Source organism: Monodon monoceros, unplaced genomic scaffold, assembly GCF_005190385.1.
Source record: "Monodon monoceros isolate NGI ecotype Baffin Bay Population unplaced genomic scaffold, NGI_Narwhal_1 Super_Scaffold_20, whole genome shotgun sequence".
Classification (NCBI taxonomy): Eukaryota; Metazoa; Chordata; class Mammalia; order Artiodactyla; family Monodontidae; genus Monodon; species Monodon monoceros.
The window spans coordinates 70720843-70733143 of record NW_021703777.1 but is presented as its reverse complement, the minus strand read 5'-3'; the positions used below and the strand labels follow the sequence as shown (position 1 = coordinate 70733143).

Genomic DNA, 12301 nt, shown 5'->3' with positions numbered 1-12301 from the left:
TGTGAAGATGTTGATGATGAAATAATAGTTAATATTGTTTACTGAGCAGGTTTCATGAATGTTACTGGTAATTCCTACAATGAACCTCTAAGATAGGTATATTTGTAAATAGGTTTGGAGGATTTAAGTACTTGCCGAACTTCATGCATCTAGAAGCAGACGATTTGAGATCCAGACTCAGGGCTGTGTGACTCCAGAGCTGGTGCTCTTGGTCACCTCACCACACCGACTGGCGGCTAGGACTTCTTGTCCTCACACCAGTGTTTCTTAAACTTGGGTGTGTGTTAGAATCACCCTGACACTGGCTAGACTGCCGGCTTCCACCTCAGAGGCTGAGAATTGGTGTATTAAGTTGCTAGGTGACGTTGATGCTGCTGGTACAGAAATCATTCGTACTTTGGGAACTGCTAGCCTACAGTAAATCACCCCAGGCTATTTTCAATACCATTCTTTAAAAAGCTGTCTTTTTACCATCAGTTGCCCCTTGAAGCTATCAATGTGTTCTTTTGCTTTCAAATTCCATCACACACACATTCACCTGTTTTAAAATCCTCTGTGACTCACATCTTATGGTACTGAATTTGTGGATTTTACGAGCAGCAGCTGCCCTTTGGAAGTTTCTTTCACTTGCTGCTCAGTTCCCTGGTGCACTTGGTTCTTTAACTCTGCTAGGAGCTTGACTTACTTCCTTGCATGTTGCTTCTTTATGTTTTAATGAAGGAAAAGTTTTGAGTGACTAAGCTTAATGGATTTAAAATCCCCATCACATGCCACTTGCTCTCCTTTTCGATGTTGAGGGCTTCACAGCATCAGAGATGATTCTGTAATAGAGCATAGCAAAATCTAACACACCCTGGCTTGGCTTTTTAGACTCCTTAACACAGGAATCTCATTCCAAGAATCTGGTGTTTTGCATCTGTTTCTCCATATCTAGTCCTGTCTTTTATCAATATAGTTCTAAAATCCTGTGTCAGCCATGGAATCATCACAGAATTAGGTCTAGCAAGATTTTTTTCTTGGTAGAATGGTTTTTTTTTTTTTTCCTCTTACAATAACAGAATATGTAGATTCTTGATTCCTGAGCTGTTCCTCTGTAGCTTAACAGTATAAGAGACAGAAAGCTCACAATTGTGGCTTCCTCCAAGGTGATTCCTCACTCTATTAAAGCATAGATAACTTTGGGTGTACTTCTGTGAGGAACCAGGGTATGTTGGCTCACTTGTTCCCTTGATCTCATATTTATCTTTTGCATTGCTTTTTTGGCTGTTCGTGGTAGATTGAAGTAAACATAACCTTAAACATAGCTCAAGTCATCATTCTAGACCAAACTTTGTGGTCTGGCTAATTCATATTCCCTCCCGGTTTCCTGTTATAAACCCATACTTTTATTTCTATATTGCTCAATACTTTAAACATACATCCTTTCTGTATTACTGTATGTCACTCATCTTCTATCCCTACTCTGTACCTACCTCTGGACTTAATGTTGAAAGAGAAAAATAAAAATTTATTAGTTTAAACCCCTGTATTGGGGTTTCTATTACTTTTAACTGAATACATTCCTTAGCTGATACTCCTATATTATCAGAATTCTGTAAAGTAGAACTATTCTAGGATTAGTGGCTCAACAAAGTCATCAGAAACTGGGATTCTTGCCCTCTTTCTATTTTTCCATTCTCTGCGCTACAGCGGATTACCTCATGGTTGCTTGATGACTGCAACAGTGCCAGACATCACATATGCTCATATTAATGTCTATGTTGGGTCTCTCTCTCTCTCTCTTTTTTTTTTTTTTTGGCTGTGTTGGGTCTTCGTTGCTGTGCATGGGCTTTCTCTAGTTGCGGCGAGCGGGGGCTACTCTTCATTGTAGTGCATGGGCTTCTCATTGCGGTGGCTTCTCTTGTTGCAGAGCATGGGCTCTAGGCGCACAGGCTTCAATACTTGCAGCACACGGGCTCAGTCATTGTGGCTGACGGGCTCTAGAGCACAGGCTCAGTAGTTGTGGTGCACGGGCCCAGCAGCTCTGCGACATGTGGGATCTTCTTGGACCGGGGCACGAACCTGTGTCCCCTGCATCGGCAGGCGGACTCTCAACCACTGTGCCACCAGGGAAGCCCTGTGTTTAGTTTTTTAAGGAACCTCCATATTGTTCTCCATAGTGGCTGTATCAATTTACATTCCCACCAACAGTGCAAGAGCGTCCCCTTTTCTCCACACCCTCTGCAGCATTTGTTGTTTGTGGATTTTCTGATGATGCCCATTCTAACTGGTGTGAGGTGATAACTCATTGTAGTTTTGATTTGCATTTCTCTAATAATTAGTGACGTTGAGCAGCTTTTCATGTGCTTCATGGCCATCTGTATGTCTTCTTTGGAGAAATGTCTACTTACGTCTTCTGCCCATTTTTGGATTGGGTTGTTTGTCTTTTTAATATTGAGCTGCATGAGCTGTTTATATATTTTGGAGATTAATTCTTTGTCTGTTGATTCGTTTCCAAATATTTTCTCCAATCCTGAGGGTTGTCTTTTCATCTTGTTTGCAGTTTCCTTTGCTTTGTAAAAGCTTTTAAGTTTCATTAAGTCCCATTTGCTTATTTTTGTTTTCATTTCCATTACTCTAGGAGGAGGGTCAAAAAAGATCTTGCTGTGATTTATGTTAAAGAGTGTTCTTCCTATGTTTTCCTCTAAGAGTTTTATAGTGTCCAGTCTTGTATTTAGGTCTCTAATCCATTTTGAGTTTATTTTTGTGTATGGTGTTAGGGAGTGTTCTAATTTCATTTTTCTACATGTAGCTGTCTCATTTTCCCAGCACCACTTATTGAAGAGACTGTCTTTTCTCCATTGTATATTCTTGCCTCCTTTATCAAAAATAAGGTGACCATATGTGCGTGGGTTTATCTCTGGGCTTTCTATCCAGTTCCATTGATCTATATCTCTGTTTTTGTGCCAGTACCATAGTATCTTGATTACTGTAGCTTTGTAGTATAGCCTGAAGTCAGGGAGTCTGATTACTCCAGCTCCGATTTTTTCCCTCAAGACTGCTTTGGCTATTCGGGGATTTTGTATCTCCATACAAATTTTAAGATTTTTTGTTCTAGTTCTGTAAAAAATGCCATTGATAATTTGATAGGGATTGCATTGAATCTGTAGATTGCTTTGGGTAGTATAATCATTTTTACAATATTGATTCTTCCATTCCAGGAACATGGTATATCTCTCCATCTGTTGTTATCATCTTTAATTTCTTTCATCAGTGTCTTATAGTTTTCTGCATACAGTTCTTTTGTCTCCCTAGGTAGGTTTATTCCTAGATATTTTATTCTTTTTGTTGCAGTGGCAAATGGGAGTGTTTCCTTAATTTCTCTTTCAGATTTTTCATCATTAGTGTATAGGAATGCAAGAGATTTCTGTGCATTAATTTTGTACCCTGCAGCTTTACCAAATTCGTTGATTTAGCTCTGGTAGTTTTCTGGTGGCATCTTTAGGATTCTCTATGTATAGTATCATGTCATCTACAAACAGTGACAGTTTTACTTCTTCTTTTCCGATTTGGATTCCTTTTATTTCTTTTTGTTCTCTGATTGCCATGGCTAGGACTTCCAAAACTATGTTGAATAATAGTGGTGAGAGTGGACATCCTTGTCTCGTTCCTGATCTTAGCGGAATGCTTTCACCATTGAGAATGATGTTGGCTGTGGGTTTGTCATATATGGCCTTTATTATTTTGAGGTAGTTTCCCTCTATGCCCACTTTCTGGAGAGTTTTTATCATAAATGGGTGTTGAATTTTTTCAAAAGCTTTTTCTGCATCTATTGAGATGATCATATGGTTTTTCTTCTTCAGTCTTTTAATATGATGAATCACATTGATTGATTTGCGTATATTGAAGAATCCTTGCATTCCTGGGATAAACCTCACTTGATCATGGTGTATGATCCTTTTAATGTGTTGTTGGATTCTGTTTGCTAGTATTTTGTTGAGGATTTTTGCATCTATATTCATGAGTGACATTGGTCTGTAGTTTTGTTTTTTTGTAGTATCTTTGTCTGGTTTTGGTATCAGGGTGATGGTGGCCTCATAGAATGAGTTTGGGAGTGTTCCTTCTTCTGCAATTTTTTGGAAGAGTTTGAGAAGGATGGATTTTAGCTCTTCTCTAAATGTTTGATAGAATTCACCTGTGAAGCCGTCTGGTCCTGGACTTTTTGTTTGTTGGAAGATTTTTAATCATAGTTTCAATTTCATTACTTGTGATTGATCTGTTCATATTTTCTATTTCTTCCTCGTTCTGTCTTGGAAGGTTATACCTTTCTGTGAATTTGTCCATTTCTTCCAGGTTGTCCATTTTATTGGCATAGAGTTGCTTGTAGTAGTCTCTTAGTATGCTTTGTATTTCTGTGGTGTCTGTTGTAACTTCTCCTTTTGTATCTCCGTTGGATACAGTTTTCTTTAGATATCTAAAATCTAAAGTCGCTGCATTGTTTTATTAATAATATGCATATTTTGGCTTGTTAAAAATCATTTCTTAGTAAATGATTACACTTACAAATATAAATTTAGTTGAATCATTGCCTCTATTGAATATCCAGTGATCAAGCATTGTCAATTTCAAAAGGTCTTTATATCAAAGCAGTCTTTCTCCTACTTCCTCTTAAAAATAAGTCATGAAAATGAAAGGGCATGCAATATATTTTTATCTAATATGAAATTAATATTAACACTAGGAAATTATTTTAAATATTTTACAGAGAGTCTTGCTGAGATCCAGATCAAAGCACCTTTATGGCTGCCTTAGAATGTAATGTGCCAGTACCAAGCATCAGCTTTATTTTCATTTGGATCTGTATAGATATTATTTCTAGGTGTTTGAATGTTTTCTTATGTAAGATTACTTAGAATACATCCCAATGATTAGACCATAATGAAAGACAGTTTACATAGCTGAGTATTATCATCTTTCAATGGTAGGCAGTATAAATGGGAATAGAATAACAAAAGGAAACAAAAATGACAGAGGCAACAACTAAAATTTTTTTTAAATCTTAAAAATTACATTTATCAAGGCGAGGATTATTCTTCATAATTTTATCTGGAAATGGGTACAATATTGGTAGGTAGGAATGTGTAGTAGATTATTGTGTTTAATATTACTTTGTATAAAAATCTTGGCATTCGTGTTCATAGGACCACTGTGGTTTTTATTTTTCTGAAGACCCAGTAGCAAGCACATTTGTAACATGAGCGAGTTGGATACAATTCCGTTTACATAAACGCAACCTCATACACAGAGCTCATTAGTTTATCCTCAACTGATATATAAATTATTGAACCAGTCTTGATCTGCCAGCTAAGTGGAATATGAGATCTCACAGCAATATTTATTAATTTCTATGAGGACTTTATTTCTGCCCTGCTTCTGAAAGATACAAAGAGGAAATCGCAGCTTCTGTGGTTTCTTAAGGAATGAATACAATCTAAATGACCCTAAATTTCAGAGCAGGAGTTGAACTTTAGGATTTCTTTTGTTGGCTTACCTCCAGCTGCCTTATAAGAAGAACATGATTTTTGGTTCATATTTATATTTTCAGATGTTGACTCATCCCCTTCACTGATTTTATCTTTTTATTTAAGAAAATATCCTTCATGAATGATTGAATTGTTAGACTCATGCATCCATTTGCGCTGTCTCCTGATATTACAAAGACTTTTTTCAGAAAATGACATTACAAGATTCCTGGTAGATGATTGGATTGGCAAATAATTCAGGCAGATGTGAAAATAATATCAATGACAAATAAGAAAAATTCAATACATATAACAGTACCAAGCATTCATGAGGATGTGGGGGAAGATGAAACCACATACATGTTGGTTGGAGTGTAAATTGGTTTGCTGACTTTGGAGAGCAATTTGTGAGTACTTTGTAGAGGTGAATTTGCACCTGGTGTCCATCCTACTATTTTATTACTTCTTCACCCTAGAAAACCCCAGGCATTTGTGCACAGGGAGAATCTTTGAGCAGGTTTGTAACAAGGGAAATAATCCGTTTAACAGTGAATAAATGTATAAACCATTGTTTATTCAAACAATTACTATGCAAAGATTTGTAATGAATGTTCCAGATCTACAAGAGTAAGTATGGTTTATTTCAAAAATGCAATGCTGAATAAAAAAGAGTAAGTTGCAGATTATACTTTAAGTATAATTCATTTATGTAGAATTTAAAAATAGTACTATTTATGGATGCTACATATGTAATGAAGTAGAAGAATGTCATGAATCTAACACACATCAGCATTAGGATAGTGGTTACTGCTGGGGAGGAAGATGGCAGATTGAGGGTAGAGATGTAGGTATAACATTTCATTTTTTAGAAAAGAAAGAGAATTGAAGTAAAGAAAGCAAAATATTAGTGTATGCTTAATCTTGGTATTTTAGCATTGTTACACTTACAGGTATCTGTCACATTGTATTTTGTACTCATATTTTTAAATGGTTTTATAGTTAAGGAAAAAAAAAGTCCTAATTACTGGTTGTGAAGGGCTGAGTTCAACCAGGTGAATGTCAACTTCATGGGGTAAAATCACCCCATGAAGTAGGGAATTGAAGAGGTTGTCTCCTAAGCTGGCCCAAGGGAGTAACAAGAGGAATTAATTTATCAAGGAATGAACTTTGAAAATAGACCAGGACATATTGCTATTCTCATGGGAACTTAATCTCTTTCAAATAGTCTTCTTTAAAGAAACCTTAAGAAGTTAACTTCTCCAATGCTCATATTTTCTCAGTAATAAAAAATAATGATAATAATATTGCATAAAATTTAATAAGCACTTATATTCAGATTCTGCTAATGATTTATACATTTGTCTCATCTAATCCTCACAATGTCTCTATGAAGCAGGTATTATTATAAACCACACTTAAAGATGGGCCAAGTACCTTCCCTACTCACATGGCAGAGCTAGTACATTGCAATAGCAAGATTAACCATTAGAGGCCTTTACAAGAACAACAGATTAATGAGTAAATCAGTGAAACATGAAAGGTAATGGGGATGGTCCTTTCAACATCCCTCTGCTTTCATTTTATAGTAGACTGCCCCACTGAGTTGCTACCAAAAAAGTTTGATAATTAATTTAAGAAAGATTAAGTTTATGTACTAACAGACACTGTACCATCCCTTTTGAATATAACATTTAACAGAGTTTCTTTTTGTTTTAGTGCTAGGAACTTAAAAGCTAGTGAGTGTGAATATGTGAATATTCAAAATATTTTTTAAACTTATATAAACATAAGTTTGTATTAATGGGCATCTGTCTGAATAGAAAAGATACTGCTACTTCTGAATTTCCTTCCACCTCAAAAAATTCTGTTTGTGTAGTTAGATGGATTAGATATTAATTCTACTTCTGAGAAATAATAATCTTTTTATTAAGAAATAGAAATTGCTCATTTGAGCATTAAAAGATTTTAAAATTGAGAAATTGTGTAGGTAGAGTTTTGATATAATAAAATCGAAGCAGAAAAATTACCTAAAATATACTTTAAGTATATTTTTTCCTCTCAAATAGGAGAAAACTGATGAGGATGGGGTGGGATTTTGTACTGGACCAAAAAAGCTAAGTTTCTGAAGTTATTTGGGAGGAGGCTTAAGTTTTATTTTAGAATTAATTATAGTTAAATTTATTGAGCCATTCGATGCCTCAATAAGTAATTACTATTTCCCGTGCACTGGACTGTGCCTTTTTACGAGTAGGATCTCACGCAGTGCTGACAACGTTGTGTACTCATTTTGCAGATGGGAAAACTGAGGCTGTGAGAGGGGAAGTAAAGGACTCAAGGTCACACAACTTGAGGATAGCAGAGTTCTGACTCAACCTAGAGTAGGATTCAGATCCAGGTAGGCAACTCTGCTTTTGTGCCTCCTTCAGTTTGTTAAGGTGTCCCAGCGTGAAAACCTCTATAACTGGTTTTGGGAAGAGCAGGTGAATCTGAGCTCTGAAACCTGCAACCCTGTGTGTGTGTGTGTGTGTGTGTGTGTGTGTGTGTGTGTGTGTGTGTGTGTGTGTGTGTGTGTCAGGCTGAGCACTTTTTGCTTCTTTATGAGAAACAGTCATAATTAAGGGCAGTAGTTTAAGGACACCTCAATAAGAGAGTTCTCAAAGATGGGATAGAGTTTAATGGAAAAAAATGTTCTGCTTGGAAAACATGCTAGGGAACTATGAATGGTTTTTTCTCCTTTTCATCCATAAAAAGATTAGAAGTGTAGTACTCTGAATTACTTTTCAGGCAGAGAAACTATAAAACACTGTGAAATAGAGAAGCAGGATTCAGAATGTTGCATTTTGTTTTTTATTACAAAAGAAATACATGCACATGGTAGAAGATTAGAAAATACTGATAATAAGAAAAAACAATTTACAAAATCTGTAACTATCGTTGAGTGATAAACACCACCATTACCTTGGTGTGCATAACTCTATGTATGTTCTTTAAAAATCAAATCATGTTGTGGAAGCTGTTTTGTTACCTGATTGTAGCTTTTTTAAAGGTTAAAGGCATTTATTTTTGTACTTTAGGGCATAAATGGAGCTACAGAAATGTCGATACAATAAGTGTATATCCATGAGATTTTGGACTACCTTTCCATAAATCTTACTTGAATGCAGTGTTATTTTCTTCTGTTTTTTATTCAAGGTGGTGCATCACAATTATGATGTAGTTCTTTTTTTTTTCTAAAGATTTTCTTTTTTTTTTGATGTGGACCATTTTTTAAAGTCTTCATTGAATTTGTTAACAATATTGCTTCTGTTTTTTTATGGTTTGGTTTTTTGGCCGTGAGGCATGTGGGATCTTAGAACCCGCACCCCATGCATTGGAAGGTGAAGTCGTAACCACTGGACCACCAGGGAAGTTCCTATGATGTAGTTATTGATGCTAGCTACTGGGTGACTGTAAGGACTTTCATGAAATGAACTGTGAAATTGACAAACCTATATGTCAATTATGATTCTTCTAGTATGGAAGACTAATCCAGGGCCAAAATTAAAACAGAGATAACCATAATTTTTGAAAGGTAGAAGAGATCCTACAGAGTGAGTATATATGTTACACACAAGGGAAGAGAGAAAATACTCCGAAACAGTGTCCAGGGCCATACAACTAGTTATTGGTGAGAGATTGCAACTGAAATCCAGCTGTTCTAACTTCTCGTCCATTGCTTTTTCATCTATTGCATGTGTCTCTCACTAAGGAGCCCATTTCATGAGATTGCAGAATAGAGCACTGTGTGGTCCGGCTTTCTTAGGGGCAACGTTTCCAACCTCCAGACTCACAGCCCTACGTAAAGAGAGGGCTCCTGGGAACCTCTCCACCGTTAAGAAATTCCGCGAAGCAGAGTAATTGTCCCTATTAACTCTTTAAGTCCTGTCTATCATGGGAAGAACAGAATGACCATTCCTGGATCTTAGGATTTAGGACAGCCATTGGAAAGATTTTTAAATTTATTTTTAAAGTCCTATGCAATATAAGGCATGGTGGGAGTTTAAGGTGGAGGGATAAATGTGGGGCAGAAGCTGGTCAGAAAATAGCCAAAGATTTAACTTCACCAATAGGAATGTTTTTCTTTCTTGTCCTCCCTCTGTCAGTTGTCATCATCCTCTTCATCATCACTATGATTTTTTTAAAAAAATCTAACATATCTCGTACTTACTATAGTCAGACACTGAATTCGGTGTTTTCATATGCATTATCTCATTTAATCTTATGAATCAAATTGTTATTCCCATCGTACAAATAAGCAGACCGAGGCTCAAGTGACCTTAAGTAATTTGGTCAAGGGCTTCCTAGCTGGTAATCAAGCTAGGATTCTAACTTAAGTCTTTGGGTCTCCAGAACCCATGCTCTTTACAGTCTATTACACTATTCCTCTTATAAGCATCCGTGAGGGGTTGAGGTTCAAAAACCCAAGTCAGATTGCAGAGTAATCTTGAACTTGATATGGACAGTGGCATGAAAAGGAGGTCTAAGTTGGGACACATGAGGTCTATGGCAGTGAGCTTTCCAGTTCACACAGTCCAATACTAGAAATTTGTTTTCTCTGTCTATCCTTGAGGTCATGCTGGGAGTGGGGGTGTGAGAAGGATCCAACATGATCAGGCTGAAGGTCACAGCTATACTGTTTTTCTAGCAGGAAACATAGATGAAAATTAGGAATCAGGGTAGACATCCAGCTGGGTAGAATGGCTCTGAGATTTATGCCAGATGCTCATGAAGGTACCACGGGGACACAGTTCACTCTGAACACCCGACACACAGGCATTGATGTAGCAGACTAATTCCAGAAGAAATATGTGTAGTTTTTACATATGACACCTGTTTCCAAAAGAGAAACTGTAGTGGAACTAAGTGCAGCTTACGTGTTATGCTCAGTTCTTGGCTAATGAGACACTTATGTGTGTTCAGGCTCAAGACACAGATGGGAATGGTGAGGATCTCCAGCTAAAGAAAAAAATGCAAGTGACCATGGGATGGTGAAGGAGCCTACTCAAGGTAATAGATGTCACTCTGGGAGGCAGAGGGACACATTTCTCTCTCTATTGCTGCTGGTAAGGGGTGCACATTTTTCAATTTGAATATCTATAGCGGTAATTCTCAAAGTGTGGTCCCCAGACCAACAGCACCAGAATCACATGGGAACTTATTGGAAATGCACACTCTCAGGCTCCACCCCAAGCCTAATTAATTAGACACTCTGGGGGTGGCGACAAACCTTCCAGGTCACTGGGATGCAACTGAAGTCTGAGACCCACTGACCTGCAGCATTACAGCATTTATTTATCAAAGCAACCATATGAGTTATGTATTGTCATCTTTGTTTTGCAGAAGGGAAATCCAAGAAATGTCAAGTTAATGTTAAGTATCATGCCCAAGATTACACAACTAGTAGATAGTAAAATTGAGATTAAACTTCACTGTTATATGGCTGTAGTTATGTATGCTTCCAGATATTTTTAACTTAACTGAATTTAATCTTTTAGTTAATGTGTTTGGATATTTTCTTCAGAGGTGATTACCATATCATGTATATCATATGTCATATCATGACATGTCATATATCATGCCATATATCATATATAATATTATACTATATATCTTGCCTCTAACATAGCATTTAAATGATATAATAGGAGCCACCTTCTACATGGAATTATCTTGAAGAGCTTCCATATTAACCACCTTTCCCTCCTTTTCCCTTTAGCTCTTTTTTTTCCACAATTTATTTTGAATTTCAATGCTATGAAAGTTGAGAATAGTCCAATAAGCAACACTATATTCTTTATTTAGAATTACCAGTTAACATCTTGCCACGTATGCTTTCTCTTTCTTTTTCTGTGTGTATATAATCATGTGTATCAAACACACGTTTCCCTGAATTATTAGAAATAAGTTGCCGATGTTATAACAGTTCACCTTTAAATAATTTAACGTGTATCTCCAAGGACAGGAACTTTCTCTTATATAACTGCAATACTACTAGACAGCAAATAAGTTTAACATTTGTTCAGTAATATAATCAAATATTTGGTCCATATTCAAATTTCTCCAATTACTAAAGAAATATCGCATATGTTTTTTTAAATTCAAAATGCAACATAAATCATGCAATGCATTTTGCTGTCATCTTTTATTTATTTATTTATTTTTATTTAATTTATTTTTTTTTTCTGAAGTGAAAAAATAAATTGTAGTTTATTGCAAAAGAATTTACATTAAAATTAAGGGCTTCCTACAACTATATATATATATATATATATATATATATATACTATATATATAATATATATATATTATATTGCGATTATTGATCTAGATGTTTGCATAACATCTGAGATATTTTTATTCAAGTATTTATTTTTTTTGAATTTTATTTTATTTTTTATACAGCAGGTTCTTATTAGTTATCCATTTTATACATATTAGTGTATATAAGTCAATCCCAATCCCATGTCTTTTTCATCTTGTTTATCTAGAGCCACCCCTCTGTCTTTTTGTTTGCTTTCATGCCATTGACATTTCTGGAGTGTGGGTTAGTTATTTAGAAAAACGTCCCACTTCCCACTTGTGTACTTCCTGTTGCATCCCATTAGGTAGCACATGATGTCTGTTTGTGCCATTCTTGATGAACAGCTTGGTTATTTAGTTAGGTGATGTCTGCTATAGCTCTGCAACATAAGGTACCCCTTCCTCTTGTAAATCAAAAGTGGTATGTGGGATGATACTTCAAGATCATAGGATGTATTATT

At 36.0% G+C, this 12301-nt stretch overlaps 1 protein-coding gene across 6 annotated transcripts in view; it reads left to right on the top strand.

The window, feature by feature from the left end:
* The window catches only part of GRXCR1 (glutaredoxin and cysteine rich domain containing 1), a 329808-nt gene that overhangs the window by 16039 nt on the left and 301468 nt on the right, over positions 1-12301 (top strand). For 5 of the 6 annotated variants that reach the window (XR_003795458.1, XR_003795455.1, XR_003795457.1 and 2 more), the window contains exon 3: positions 10461-10547. The gene's annotated coding sequence lies outside the window, so the exon portion shown is untranslated. Of the gene's footprint in view, positions 1-7793; positions 7897-10460; positions 10548-12301 lie in introns of those variants that run through there. The other variant, XR_003795459.1, reaches the window with a different exon arrangement.